This window comes from Carlito syrichta, unplaced genomic scaffold, assembly GCF_000164805.1.
Source record: "Carlito syrichta isolate Samal-C Ts95f unplaced genomic scaffold, Tarsius_syrichta-2.0.1 Scaffold305265, whole genome shotgun sequence".
NCBI lineage: Eukaryota > Metazoa > Chordata > Mammalia > Primates > Tarsiidae > Carlito > Carlito syrichta.
Window position 1 is genome coordinate 503,679 of NW_007249361.1, and position 10,533 is coordinate 514,211.

A 10,533-nucleotide genomic window follows, 5' to 3' on the forward strand; every position below is an offset into this window, starting at 1 on the left:
CATGTCATCTACTCAGCTCATGAGCTGACCCAAAGGAGGCATCTCTTCTACTGCTGTTTGGCAGCAGGCACAGTGCTGGGTACAAGAAAGATCTATTTCCCACTTTCCACTCACCTGAAGTTTAGGAAGAAATTGTTGCCAACCCATTGAGAAGACAGCTACTCAGGACAGCCCCTCCTTTCCAAAAGCCTGGTCAGTTTTACAGCTTGCACTGGCTTGGAGGACTTCAGATGAGGGTCCAAGTGGAGACATCCTTGTCCTCACCACGTCGTGAGGGTGTCAGCCCAAAGATAGAAACAAAACACCACTTGTTGCTGTACAGCCTATGTTTTCGAGAACTTGGAGGGATGTAGACTTATCACAGAACAGAAATTAACACATGTAATTCATCACAAGGTGAACAGAGAAGGAGAGGAAGGGGTCAAAGCATAGCACGTGCTACCATGGACACCCTGGCCGTAGGACCATCCACGCACAAACAGGCTCGGGATTCTAGAGAGCAGAGATCGTGGTCTTCCAAGAAAGAAAGAATGTTATCCAAGTCAATATGGAGACTCTGTTTTGTTATTATTATTATTATTATTTTAATTTTTATTGCAAAGATAAGGGGTACAATTCAGGGTTAGGTATACAAACACTGATCATGCAGGTACCCCTGTTAATGAGGTATGCCCCTCTCTCCCCTAGCAGTTTCCCTCAACTGCCAATCCCACCCCCCCCAACAGTTTCCCATTACTGCCAATCGCTTTCTGATAGCATTGTAATTGTTCAAGGTCCTCTTATGAGTGAGAATATATGGAACTCTGTTCTTTGTTTCTGTGATAGATCACTGAGTATGATTGACTCCAAATCCATCCAGGTTACTGCAAAGTCCATATATTTGTCATTCTTTATGGCTGCATAATATTCCATTGTGTATATGTACCACTTTTTTTTATCCAGTGAAGGAACTCAAATTTTCCAAAGGGAAAAACACAAACAGTTCCTTTAAAAAGTGGGCAAAAGACATGAATAGATACTTCTCAAAAGAAGATATACGGGTAGCCAACAGACACATGAAAAAGGGCTCAGCCTCACTCATCATCAGAGAAATGCAAGTCAAAACCACACTGAGATGCCATCTAACCCCAGTAAGAATGGCCATCATTAATAAAACAAACAACAACAGATGCTGATGTGGAGAAAAAGGAACGCTTCTACACTGCTGGTGGGAATGCAAACTTGTACAACCTTTCTGGAAAACAGTCTGGAGTTTTCTGAAAGAACTAGAAATTGACTTTCTATATGACCCAGCAGTTCCCCTATTGGGAATATACCCGGAAGAACTCAAATTATTCTACAAAGAAGATACCTGCACACGTATGTTTGTTGCAGCTCTAGACACAATAACAAAAACATAGAACCAACCATGTTACCCATCAAAGCTGGACTGAATTTTAAAAATGTGGTACATATACACAATGGAATATTATGCAGTCATAAAGAACGACAAATATATGGACTTCAAACTCTGCTACAAGGCTACAGTAATCACAACAGCCTGGTATTGGTTCAAGAACAGGCACATAGACCAATGGAACAGGATAGAGATTCCAGAAGCAAAGCCTCAATTTCTCAATCAACTCATCTTTGACAAGGCCTCCAACAACAACTACTGGGGAGAGGAGAACCTATTCAGTAAATGGTTCTGGGAAAACTGACTGACCACATGCAGAAGATTGAAACAGGACCCCTACCTATCACTATACACAAAAATTAACTTTAAATGGATCAAAGACCTAAACTATAAGAATCTTAGAAAACACAGGAGACACACTTATGAAAATTGGAACTGGGAACCAATTCCTACTCAGAACCCTAAAGGCCAATACCTTAAGAAATAAGATAGATAAGTGGGACCTCATCAAATTAACGAGCTTCTGCAAAGCAAAAGGAATCATCAAGAGAGCAGGGAGACAGCTCACAGAATGGGAAAAAATATTTGCCAATTATTATTATTTTTTTCATGTCCTCAGTATACCCACTTCTAGTGATACTGGGTTCTCCCAAGGGGAAAATGCAACTCTGGTCATCAGCATTATCACTGTCATTATGATTTTTCTCTGTCTCCTCAAATAGACAGTTTTGAATACATACAGAATGGTGAGGTCTTTGCGTGATAGCATCTGCCGTGGGCTCCTTTAAATAAAATCACATGAGAAGTGTTTACACACCAAGTCCACTGAGTCTGTCATGGTTCAGAATACTTTCTTGACTGAGGAAATGTGTCTTTTTTTTTTTTTTTTAGAGTCCACCTATTTACATTTGTAGGCAAAAAAAAGAAAAAAACATTGCCAAAGTTCTTATTTGGGAAAGACAGGGGTATGTTGATCTGGAAATAAAGAAAATCCCTGATATTCAAACCCACCAATGGCTTCTATGGTGACACTGCAGACTGACTGTTTTATTGTTGTAATGCAGTATCCAACCACATGACCTGCTGTTCTTACATGCACTTGCTGTCTAAGTCCTCAGGCCTACATGCCCTTATCTGTAAAATGGAGGTAATGCATACATGACCTGCAATTACATTAAGAGGGTATAAATAATGTGGGGCTAATTTAACAGAGCCACTGTTACTTCATATGCTCTCACCTTGTTTCAGTTTAGCCATGATATTGCCAATGACTTTAAAATCTAGTTTTGTTTTTTCATATGAAGAACAACAGCTTAAAAATTATGAAAGTGCTAAAGATATTACCACTTACAGCCCAGAAACCCTGTATGATCCCACATCAGTGGGTCTTGGTGGAGCAGGAAGCTAATAGCAAGAAGGAAACTGAGGTAGAACTCTGGACCAAGTGTGGTGACTCACACCTGTAATCACAGCACTTTGGGACATGAAGAGTTTGAGACCAGCCTTAGCAACTAGTGAAATTGCATCTGTACAAAAAAAATTTTTTTTAATTAGCTGGGTGAAGTGTATGTGCCTATAGTCCCAGCCGCTCTGGAGGCTGAGGTGGGAGGATTGCTGGAACCCAGGGGTTCAAGGTTGCAGTGAATTATGATCGTGCCACTGCACTCTAGCTGATTGACAGAGCAAGACCCTGTCTCTAAAGAAATTAATAAAAATAAATTAAAAAAAAAAAAGAACTCTGTGCCATTTTAGATGCTAAATAATAGCTGAGACCTAAAAACCACATGCAATTTGCCTTGGTAATTTTATTCTGAAAGTTCACACCATTTTAAAAATAAAAACCTATTTTAGAGTGATAGAAAAATTCACTACATTTTTTCCTGTATAGAGGTTATAGAGCACATAGTACAATGAATGTATTATACATATTCATAGGTATATATGATTCTAGTTTGCGCCAGTCACTTACATGAGTCAATTTATAAAACTCTCCAGTCTTGTTTCTAGAGTATATACCACTATGTTGTAGCATCTACCATGAAAACTAAATCAACTCAGAAGTAGAAAAATGTACTTTTTCCAATATTCCTTCCTCCTCCAGCTGTGTCTTTCTTCTGTGTAAACATGTCTGCACACTGGATTCCCTTCTAAATCTGAACATCCTCTCTGCCCATACTGAAGAATGCGCTTACTGCACTGTTTCATTAAACTGCTGTGTTATCGGGTAATTGTTTAAACATAATGCCATAGCACTATCAAAAGGAAAGGTGAACTAATGGCATTTGCAAATGTCAGGGATTATCTTAACACTTTTATTATAGTTTATAAAAAGTAGGTTCAGGGCATTTCATGGCAATTATTTCTACAGAAATTGGTTATTTAAATAAATTGCTAATTATCTGAAGATGACAGTATTGAAAATGCTACTAATGAGTTGTCTAATAAGTGTAGCTTATGGTGGCCACCTACAGGTGGAAAAGGGAAGGCACATCCGTGTAAGCTAATTGTACCTGATTAATGCCATGCATGACCTCCCTTTAGTAACAGATTTAGAGACAGTTAGCTCTTCATGCCGTCCTTTGAGTCTTGGACAGTTAGTGGGATTCCAAGTTCTTCATAGATTACGATTTTTGCTCTAAAACAAATTTCACTCTGCCTCTGTAACTGTCTTTGCCCTATCATTCTTGTATGTAATTATCATTAGTGATAGCTAGGAATGTTTCATAATTCAGTACCTAAACTGGGATACTTTTAGACTGAAAAAGGACACTATTTATGGTTTCATTTCATAATTACAAATAAATACAGGAATGATAAACTGTGTAAACTGGGCCATATGGTCACTCTAGTTTTAGTAATTACAAAGTGCTCTAGTTCTCATTTAGTTCCTGTACAACAATGAACATAATGCTTATCTATATATTGCTGATGTTCTTGATTTTGTCATACCTGGGCACTTTATCTTTATTTATAACTCTTCTTTCTGAATCTTAACTTACATACAGACTTTTTTTTTTTTTTGAGTTGGAGTCTCACTCCGTCGCCCAGGCTGGAGTGCAGTGGCACTCTCACGGCCACCCCGGCGTCGACCTGCTGGACTCCGGTGATCCTTCTACCTCAACCTTCCAAGTAGTGGGAACTACAGGTGTGCGCTACCATGCCCGGCTAATTTTTTTGTTTTAATTGTAGAGACGAGGTCTTGCCATGCTGTCCAGGCTGGTCTCGATCCCGCGGTCTCAGGCAATCCTCTCTCCTCGGCCCCACAAAGTGCTGGGATTACAGGCTAGAGCCACCACACCTGACCCAGACATTTAAGATAAGGAAGAATGCAACATTGTGGTTAAGAGTATGGTATTGGAAGTCAGGTAGACCTGGATTCAAATATTGAACCCACACCTTCCAGTAGAGTAATCTTGAAGATGTGATATCTATCCCCATTGAATGTCAGTTTATGCATCAATAGGAGCAAAGACAAATATACCTATTTCATAGTAATGTCATCAGAATGATGCATACAACAATATGTGGGATAATATCTGGAAATTAGAAAACACCCAAAAGATAAGTTTTTGTAGTTAATATATTTAATCTTAAATTTTCATTTTAGTTCATATTTGCTTCTTTTCTAAGCTAACTTATTCTCTGGTATCTATTGGGAAACTATAGAGCATGTATAAACTACCAAGACAGAGTCATAGTATCCTCAAATTTTGAGTTGGAAGAGATCAACTAATCCAGTATTTCCTACTGTACAGAAGTCTTTTGTTGCATCTTGCTGTCAAATAACCATCTAGATTCAAGGGAGAGGGGAGTCCCATGGCAGCTGCTTTCACTGTTGAATTTGCATCCAATGAATTATAAAAATAAGAATAATAAAACCATTCACTCCAATTTTTGTGTGGAAACAAAACATAGAATGAGCCTTTTCTTCGAGGTGACCCTTCAGATGTTTGAAGACAGCTTTTAAAATTACTTTCAACCCTACATAGCCATGTGTCATATTGAGCATGAAAGAGCTATCAAAATAGACGATACCGTTCATTCTGTTTGTTGATGTTTCACTGAAAATATTGTATACAGATCTAGCTGTGTTCTTGGGTACAGAGGATAACATCGTGGTCCATTCCTGCATAAAAATGTCACAGCAAATAACCTGATGATGCAAATTTGTGTAAAGTGAGCTTCAGGATGCATTATAAAAATGGCCATTTTGTTTTAGAAGAGTCAATCATAAAGACATTCTCATCAGAGAATAGAGCAATACAAAGTACTGATACCAAAACTTGAGCATTTCTCTTCAACTCCTTTGTTGCTGGGCTCCCCCTCCCCAGAGATGACAGCGTGAACAGCTTAAAACATCATTCTGTGTATTGATATGTGCACATACTACTTGTGATTGCTCACATTCTTTAGCCAACATTGGGGCCATACCATATGTATATTGTTTTACTTGGGACAGACTCTTAACACTAACTATTAGAGCTATCTGCATGTCAGTTTTAAAGGTTTTCTAGTATGTCACACATAGATGAACTAAGTCTAATAGAATAACTCCTTGTGAGCACTTAGGTTATTTTTCAGTGGTTTTCCACACAGAACAGTACTTCAGGGAACATCTTTGTGTATGTAACTTTGTGTCTGTGTACTAATGGAATGGATTTTTCAAAACAGAATTTCTAGATAAAAATGCATATATATTTAAATATTGCAAATTACATTGTAAAACCGAATACAGATTTATTCACACAAATATGCACATTTACTGTTATAGATTCAACCAATGGATATTTGTAAGTTTTAAACAAATGAAATGACATATGTATTATGAAAGGATTCCCAAACTTTATATCTAGGAATTAACACCCTTTAAGAATTAATTGCTTTTCCCAATGTGCATGTAGCCGCATGTTTACCTTTCTGATCAATTTACTCTGGCTTTGCCAGTAATATTAGCCTATGCGTACTGTAAGCCGGGCTCTGTGCCAAGGACTTTCCATGAGTTGTGTCGTTTAGTACTCCCCAAGTCTCTGTGACATTATTAATGATCCTGTTTCACAGACAGGGAAGACTGACATTTTGGGAAGCTAAAGCACTTGCTCAGAGTCACCACTGTATGAAGTAACTGAGACTCACACCTGACTGGCTGGATGTGGGCACCTGTTCTCTCAGCGTTAGGCCATCCTAGCACTGGTTGTCTGAAGCAAAGGCATTGCTTTGATGGCTCTCTTTGTCATTGCTGCTTTATCACTCCTCAGCAGTAGCTGAAAAGTGGGAACTTCCCTACCACGGAGATCCGATTCCCAATCTGATTATATTCATGTATTTACTTAGCTTGAGCCTCCCTCTCTACACATATTTTAAAATAGGGAGGGCAGTCTCTGTTTCACAGAGTCAAGAGTTTCATGACACCTGCTCACAAAACCCCAGGCTCAGCATCCAGCATGTGGTCACTCCATGAGCGAGAGCCCCTGCTCAGTCCACAGACAGCAACTGACACCCTCAGGAAGGGCAGAGGCCTCTCCTTGGTGAATGCTATTAATTCTGTTGCTTTAAAATAAAATGCCTGGCACATGCTAGGAGCTAACTTACTGAATATGAATCAATATAAACATATTGAATGCATTAGGGGGCAGATAAACATAGCCACTCATGGAAGCTATGAAAACTCAGAAAGAGAAATCATTAAAAATTCGACTAAAGTGATAACATTTCAAAAGAAAATGATTAGTTTTTCCAAAACACCTAAAATAACATCAAATAATTGACTTTATTTTTTCCATTTCTTCCCTTTAAGTTTCACATCTCTCCATATAACCCTAGATTCTTGTAGTACTTCAGTTTCTGGTTGAATTATGCTAATATTCTTAAAGGACCTTAATCCATGTGTAAAAAATGTTCTTTTAAATAGCTCACGTATTTATCAGTATATTAGCTTCATTAACATTTTAAACTTGTTTAAGTAAAGCATAAATTTGTTGGTGCTTGATTTATATGTCACTTATAAAAACCAAGCTCTCAACTCCTAAATCCTTGAAATTCTTGATTTGCTAATATTGTCTTTCTTCTGAATGATGTAAAACTATTAACAATTAGACAGTCAAAGATCAATTTCTAATGAATTTGTTATCCACTTAATTCATTATATTTTAATTAGTGTAAGTAAATTAAAACTACATTTTCTTTTTGTATACACAGTGAGCATGAGTGAGTATTATAACCCAATTTCTGTTTTATTGCCAACTAGAGTTATTATCGGGGAGTTTATTGTGGACTTAATTCTAACAATTAATTGTGTAACTGTAGCTGTCCTAGGAGTCAAGCGATTAGGGGGAAAAAAAACCAAACAGAATTAAGCTCAATTATTCAAAATTCCAGTTATCCAAAATTAGCATATGTTCCACACTATTTTGTCCATTAAATGACACTGTTAGCAAAGGTCAAAAAGGAAGAGATGTAGCAGGATATCTTCAGGTTTCACCGAGTAGTAAGTTCTGTCATCATAGGCATCACTCTCGTCTCCAATTTAAAACTGGTTTTATTGCATCACCAAATACACAAGAGCAACAGAGAAGGTAACATCAAAGTAAACAGAATAAATGCTGCCTCTGAAACCAATTGTCCTTTAGGATAGTCAGACTATCCCAGCAAACACCTCTTCTACAATCTTCATTATGGTTTGGGCCCTTATATCATTGAATCATTTGCTCTTCAAAACAACTCTGTGAAGCTGTTATTATAATTTTCATCATTTTATAGATGACAAATTAAGGTGCAGTAATATGTAATGATTCCCACAAAGTTACATAGTTTGGAAGTAGAGCTAGTGTCTGACTCAGCCATTGACACAGTTGTCTGTCTGATGTACTTAGTTATCTTCAAATTGCCTTCTTTCAAGAATTCATATAAATAGTATTGATAACATGTATGATATTCACACCAATGTAATTTTTTTAATTGCACACCACTGCAGAATGAATCATCGGACTCCAATTATTTCCCTTCAAACAACCTGCTAAGATGGCACTAGTGCTTGGAGTATCAGTCCTGGTTATATGACTAGGACACAACTGATTAATCTGAAAAAAAGCCTTAGATGCCTAGTAAATATTCTGTGGATGGACAGATGGACAAGTAAATGAATAAATGAAGACTAAATAAGAAACCTCATTAAGTCATAATGCATTAATACACATATATCAATACGCAATATGTAGCATTTCTGAAATTTTATTTAAAACGATATGTGACAAATGGTAGTATCATTTTCTTAAGAAAAAAAGTTTCTTTCAAAATCAGATTGATTCACTTAATCCAAAATCTCTGGCTTACTAAAATGTTTTTCTAGAACATGAATCCATCTGAAAAGATTCTGTACAGCTTATTCAAGATCTAGGACTTCAACATGCTGATTTGTATTTCAAGTTGTGACTGCATGGTTGGCCTAGATTGACTGAACCGAAAGTCACAGTTCAGTCTCATCCACTGGCTGTTTCCGGGGCGTCACTCAGTGCAAATCAGGACTCTTGGTAGCAGTGCGGCAGCTCAGCGCTTCCAGCATCTGTTTGTTGGGTGCTTATTTTTGGAGTGCAGGGACTCAGAATGATTTGATTTTTATTGGTGGACTCCATACAACTGAAAGAGCATGGCTTGGTATGGCTGCATTTCCTATCAGGTTCATCCAGTCACCCCATGTAGATGAGAGCTTAATTCAAATTGCATGTTCCCTGTTAGTTCATTCAGCTTATAGGATTTCAGCTTCTTGATTCAAACCTTGTTGTTTCCTCAAGGATGGAGTCCACGTTCATATTTGTTAAGCTTCTGAAACTGGCTTCTTCCTTTCTAGTTTTTGGTCTAAAAAATCATTCATCACTATAGCGGTGGCAAATTTTATTTATTTATTTATTTTTAAACTTCAGTACAACAATTTTTATAAAACAGTTAATGATAATTGCTAGGCAGCGGTGGACCTGAACACAGATGTTCAAACAATGCCATTCTTTCCCATTTTGAAATCAAACTATTAGAGGGAAAGGGGAGAGAATTAAACCAAATTAAACGAAAACCCCCAAGTCTATAGTAAGGAAGAATCATAGCAGGTTTAGTCAGTGAAAGGGACTGGTATTTAACATATATTTGAATGAAAACACTTTGCCACCATTTTTTAACAGAAAATGATCTGCACTTTTAAATTTGAAGCTGCTCTGGCATTAGGATTTAATTGCTTTCTGCTCCACAGGTTTCAGATGCCACCGCACTACCAACTCCCCAGTGCTCTTAAGGCATGTGTTAGACATGTCCTCTTCTGTTGGAAGTCCTTGTGGCAACTTCAGGGTTTTGATTCTTATCAAATGTTTAACCACTTTCAGTTTTGCGTTCACTGAAGGGATATTCTTGTGAACTTGAGGGGTATGTGCCTTTTGTAATCCAAGCATCTTTATTATATCTTTTTCCCAATATGGACGTCTTTTTGTGCCTTTTATTCTGGTAACAATATGCAGTTTATGAGGGTTTTGTGGATCCCCACCATATTTTTCATGATCAGCAGGTGAAGGCTAAAATACTTTATCTGGAATTCTTGACCTGGTAAATTTGTGACGAATCCAGTCTGTACAAATGAGAGACTCCACACCTTTTGCCATAGTCTGTAGTCTGCCTAGGGGCTTCTGAACTACTAAGTGTAAAATCCCTGCCATAAGTGTAGTGACTGTTCTCTTTAGAGGCGGCGCCCGCTAAGTGTTCAGTCTGAACTTTTTCGCAAATTTTAAAATAAAAAATCTATATCGCAATAACTGTGATTCTGAAAGTCTTTAATGCATTTTAATTGGCACATGTACAACTCTGCATGGCATTGATATATGTATTTTCTTTACATCCAAAGTTTTATTTTTATCTAGAACCTATTATTTCTCTATTTCTGTCATTTTAAAACTAAAAAGAAATTCTATATAACAATTTAGAAAAATCTTTATTTATATACCTTCAGTTTCCTTCCAGAAACCTTTCTTGGTGGATGAAAGTCATTTTTAAAACTTATTCTCCATAAAAATGCTGGGAACAGGTAGATTATATTTCATATCAAATCATTTGAGTTATAAAACAATCAAATGGCATTTATAACGGAAATAAAAACTGAATTT

The 10,533-nt window shown here is 37.3% G+C and overlaps 1 pseudogene across 1 annotated transcript; it reads right to left on the minus strand.

Moving 5' to 3' along the window:
- Window positions 1-9,518: 9,518 nt before the first annotated feature.
- Window positions 9,519-10,117, minus strand: LOC103263795 (annotated as a pseudogene). Its single transcript, XR_002482164.1, has one exon. The product of XR_002482164.1 is annotated as a 39S ribosomal protein L30, mitochondrial pseudogene (transcript).
- Window positions 10,118-10,533: the final 416 nt, after the last annotated feature.